Below are 5319 nucleotides of genomic sequence, written 5' to 3' on the forward strand. Positions count from 1 at the left end.
GCCTGCCTCTGCCTCCTGAGTGCTGGGATTAAAGGCGTGCGCCACTACGCCCGGCTCAGTTCTTGTTTTTAATTATGTGTGTGTGTGTGTGTGTGTGTGTGTGTGTGTGTGTGTGTGTGTAAGTGAAGATGCCCAGAATATCCAAAAAGTCAGATCACCCTGGATGTTGTAAGCTGCCATGTGGCTTCTGGGACCAAACCCAGGTCCTTTGCAAGAGCAGCAAGTGTTATTAACAGCAGAGCCATCTCTCCAGCCCCCCTCCCATACTATTTACATCTTATGTTCTATGTTTCCTCTAATATATACATTTTTAGTGACTACTTATAAGTCATAATATGAATCTTTGCTCCATTAAAGACAAATACTGTAAAAATGAAGACCTTTGCCATCTGTTGCTATTCTTACTTTGTTAAATATGTACCTGTATAATATACATATGAATCAACTATATTGAGATACAATGCATAAGCAAATAACTCTACCCAGTTTAAATGTTAGCAAAATGAATTCACAAAGAAATAAATGTAGTTGGCATGTTGATCATGATATGGAATATTTCATTTTTAAAACATTTATTAGCCAGGCGTTGGTGGCACACGCCTTTAATCCCAGCACTTGGGAGGCAGAGGCAGGCAGGTTTTTGAGTTCGAGGCCAGCCTAGTCTACAGAGTGAGTTCCAGGACAGCCAGGACTACTCAGAGAAACCCTGTCTCAAAAAAATAAAAAAAATTTTTTTTTTTACTTGATTTATATGAGTGTTTTGCTTGCATGTGTGTCTGTGCACTATGTGCATGCAGCAAAGGCCAGGAGAGGCCATCAAATCCCCTGGAACTGGAGGTACAAATGGTTGTGAGCCACCATGTAGAGACGGGAGCTGAGGCTCAAGCTCAGCTCATCAATCTCCCTGGCAAGAGCACTCACCCACTGACTCAGCTTGTCTACCTTCCACCTAATGTATTTATCATTTTTCTTTTATGTGTATGGATGTTTTGCTTGCATGCATGGCTGTGTACCATTGGAGGCCACAAGAGGGTATTGTGTCCCCTGGGACTGGAGTTACAGATCATTGTAAGCCAACATTCGGATGCTGGGAATCCAACCTTGGCTCTTAGGAAGAACAGACAGCACTCTTAACCATCTCCCCAGGCCTTTATTTACTTTTCAGACAGGAGCCTCTCTCACTGAGCTTAGAGCTCACCCATTAGTTTGCACTGTGCTGCCAGCAAGCCCAAGGGTTGCTCCTATCTCTACCTCCCCAGTGCTGACATTCATGTAGTGTGTGGCTTTTGCATGAGTGTTAAGATTTGAACTCAGATCCTCATACTTGTCTAACTTCTCTGTAGGTGACTGATGGGCAGTTTCGTGTCCATATCTTTGGAGAAAACCTATATCCCTTGAACCTAAAATAGTACACATATTCCACACCCCACTTAAAAGGGGAACAGTTAACCCACAAGTTGGCTCTATTGCTCTATTCTTTCTGTAATGAATGGTTCTCTCACTGACTTCCCTGGGGGGGTTCTTGTATGACTCATTGCTATATAAGTCCATCTGTCCCTCGGCTGACCACAAATGGCTTCTTACTGGACACTCCCTCCTTCCCTTCCTTATTTTCACTTGGCAACATATCATGGAATCAATCACTCCTGAATCAATTCACAGAGCAGTTCCTCATTTCTGATGACAGACGCACACTGTTCCCCATATGCTGCGCCATGATTTATTTAGCCAGCCCTCTAGGATGGGCACTTAGGTTGTTTCCAGTCTGTCCCAACACAAACACTGCTGTGGTGAATCACTGTGCTGTGGCTTTTTACACTTGGGCTAGGAATCTGGGAGACACTGGGTGGAAGGGCATGTGCATCTGTGATTTGTCAACCTTTATTACATTTCCCCCAATGGGTCCATAGCAACCTGAATCTCCCTGTTCCTGAGACCTGTGTGAAGGCACAGGGGTCTCTGAGGCATGTGGCAGGGTATATATATATATATATATATATATATATATATATATATATGGTGTGGGTGTTCACCTGCTTTATGCATATTCACCACGTGTGTGTCCTGTGCCTTCGGAGAGTGTCGGATCAGATGGTTGTGAACCCAATCCAGGTCCTTTGCAAGAAGTCCTTTGCAAGAGTAGCCTTAAGCCCTAAGCCATCTATCCATCTCCACTCCCTTCATTTTGGGGACTCCATTCTCCTCTTCAAGAGCTCATGGTTGCTACAGTTTCTGTTTCCACGCACCTGACCCTTCTCTCCCCAAAGTACATGTCTGATTCAGTCCCTAGCCTGCCCAAGACCTACTATGGCGCCAGGTTACAAGAGCAACCTTTTAAGAAACTCTGAGGAAAGCCGGGCGTGGTGGCGCACGCCTTTAATCCCAGCACTCCGGAAGCAGAGGCAGGCGGATTTCTGAGTTCGAGGCCAGCCTAGTCTACAGAGTGAGTTCCAGGACAGCCAGGGCTATACAGAGAAGCCCTGTCTTGAAAAGAAAAACAAAAAACAGACAGATAAACAAACAAACAAACAAACAAACAAAAAGAAACTCTGAGGAACCTGGCTTCCTACTTCCTCCCCAGAGCATCTGTTCATTCCCTACCGCAGAGTTCCTAGCTGTGGCTCCAGGGCCTCCATAGGTCTGGTGTCCTTGCTGTGGTCACTCCTTTTTTAGCTCAGGGTAGTCCTTGCGAAGTTTGGCACCTTTCCTTCTATGAGGCCCTGCAAGTGGCGATCTCGTGGCATCCCACCAGGTCTCCCTGGCCTTTTTTTCTTAGAACTTGGCCCAAATCAGACAGACTTGGAATTCGCGTCCCTGATGAAGAATCTACCAAATTAATCTAAGGGAACTGAGACCTGTGGGATGTCCAAGCCCTGAAGCCTCCTCCACAGTTCTACCACTAGGAGGCGCCATGCTCCCTCCGCAGCGTCAAGAGAGCGGACCAGGCGCGGTGAACCCCGTTCTCTTGCTAGAAACCCCGTTCTCTTTCTATGGAAAACAAAACAAAACAAAACAAAACAAAAACCAAAGGACTTTCCCCAGGTCCTTGGCCACCTGCTGTCAGGAGGAAGAGAAAAGGAAAGAAAGGAGAGGGGGGATGAGATCTGCTGTCCTTGACTCTGGGGCGGAGAATGAGCCACCCAGCCAACACCGGCCTTAGTTTCCCTTGGGTCTTGGGTCTTAGGTTTAAAAAGCCTTTGAAAGACGACCTTTAAAGTCAGCAAATCTGCCTTCAATCCCAGCACTCTGAAGCATAGGCAGGTAGCTCACACAGGCACAGGCTTTCCTATCCAAACACAAACATCAAGTCTGCTCCAGGTGAGGAGACACACCGGGCAGCTTTCCATTCTCCATTGAAAAGAATTTCTTTCCTGGATGCTGGGAGAGCAGAAAGGACCTCTCCAAAATGTGTTTCCATGGTGACACACATAGCTACGTAATGAATTATTTTAAAACTTTATTTTTTTTTAATTGTGTCTGTGTGTGTGTGCGCGCCCGGTGAGAGCGGGTGTCTGGGGAGGCCATAGGTGTCAGATCCCCTGGATCTGGAGCTACAGATAGATGTGAGCCACTTGACCAGGATGCTGGGAATCTCTCAGGTCCTCTGTAACCTCTTACTCCTAAGCCATCTCCCCAGACACTCTCTACCCACTCCTCCCTTGAGAAAGGGTCTCATGTAGCCTAGGCTGACTTCAAGCTTGCTACACAGCCAAGATGATTTTGAACTTCTGATCTTTCACACATCTCCTCAGTGCTGGCATGACAGGTGTGTGTCACCATCATGCCTAGTTATGTGGCGCTAAGATGGAATATAGGTTTTCGTACATTCTGGACAACCACTCCTCCGGCTGAGCTACATTCAAACCATAATGCTAAAAACAACAACAACAAACAAACAAACAGAACCAGACAAAACAAAACCTGGGTCTCACAGGACCAGGGTGGCCTCTGTCTCAGCCCCCCAGGTACTAAGAGTTCAATGATGGTTATGACCACCCCCAGAGCGAAGTGTCTGCAGGCTGTTACTGTCCTTAAACTAGGGAGGAGTTTCCCCGTGGGCCAGGACAGGGACGACAAAGGTGAAGAGCTGAGAGCTTCCGGGCACAGAGACCATCACTCCCAGCTCAGAGGCTGGCAAGGACAGAGAAACACACTGGGGTCCTAATATTTAAGGTCACTCCTAGAGGAGGCATGTCTCTGCAGCTTCCCACGCCCCTGCAGGTGTCTCACAGTTCCATCAGGGAACTGGGTTGCAGGCCCCATTCCAAGATCTGTTTTCTCTCTGAATGTGAGATGTGGGGGTTGGGCTGGCTCTTAAGATTTTTCTAAAGCAAAGACCGAGGTCACTCTGTGCCCACCAGTTGATGTTTTGTTTGAGGAGAGGTTGGTGCAAAGACACACCCAACAGAACATCCATTTTAGCGGCTTCTAAGTGTGCTTCGTGCACGAAACTCATTCACTCTGCTGCGCTGCTGTCACCACGGGCCATCTCCAGAACTTTTATCTTGTAAACTGGAACTCTGTCTCCATCAAGCACTAAGCCCTCACGCCCCATCTCAAATGCCTGGTAACGACACTGGCATGGGACAGAGCTCTGACAGTACCACTGAAGTTTCCCAATACTTATGTCCCAAAACTAAAAATTGCACCAGGGACTTGTGGGAATAGAAACAGAGACAGTTTCTTAAGGGAAAAAGAGAAGGGCAGTCAACAACATGGCTAAGTGAGTAAAGGCACGTGCCACACCAAACCTGATGACCAGACCAAGCCAGATCTCCGTCAATTAGCTGCAAGGTGGCACACACCGTTAATCCCAGAACTTGGGAGGCAGAAGCAGGTAGATCTCTGTATGCTTCTGGCCAGCCTGGTCTACATAGTGAGTTCCAGTCTAGCCAGAGCTGCATAGGAAGACCCTGCCCAAAAACAAACAAACAAACAAACAAACAAACAAACAAACAGTGTTTGCTTCAGCAGCACATATACTAAAATCAGAACAATGCAAAGATTAGCATAGTCCCTGAGCAAGGATGGCACACAGAGCTGTGAAGCATTCCACAATAAGGTAAATAAAAATGTCAAAATATATGTTTTTAAAAAGACAGAAGCCAAGCGTGGTGGCAGCACACACCTTTATTCCCAGCACTCAGGAGGCAGAGGCAGGTGGATCTGTGAGTTGGAGGGTAGCCTGGGTTACATAGTGATTTCCAGAGCAGCCAAGGCTACACAGAGAAACCGTATCTTGAAACATAGAAAGAAAGAAAGAAAGAAAGAAAGAGAGAGAGAGAGAGAGAGAGAGAGAGAGAGAGAGAGAGAGAGAGA

At 46.8% G+C, this 5319-nt stretch overlaps 1 non-coding gene across 1 annotated transcript; it reads left to right on the plus strand.

Annotated features, from left to right (window-relative positions):
* Window positions 1–4958: 4958 nt before the first annotated feature.
* Window positions 4959–5062, plus strand: LOC115030427. Its single transcript, XR_003836031.1, has one exon. It is a non-coding gene; the product is annotated as a U6 spliceosomal RNA (small nuclear RNA).
* The last annotated feature ends 257 nt before the right edge of the window (window positions 5063–5319 follow it).

The sequence above is a fragment of the Mus caroli genome, chromosome 2 (assembly GCF_900094665.2).
Source record: "Mus caroli chromosome 2, CAROLI_EIJ_v1.1, whole genome shotgun sequence".
NCBI lineage: Eukaryota > Metazoa > Chordata > Mammalia > Rodentia > Muridae > Mus > Mus caroli.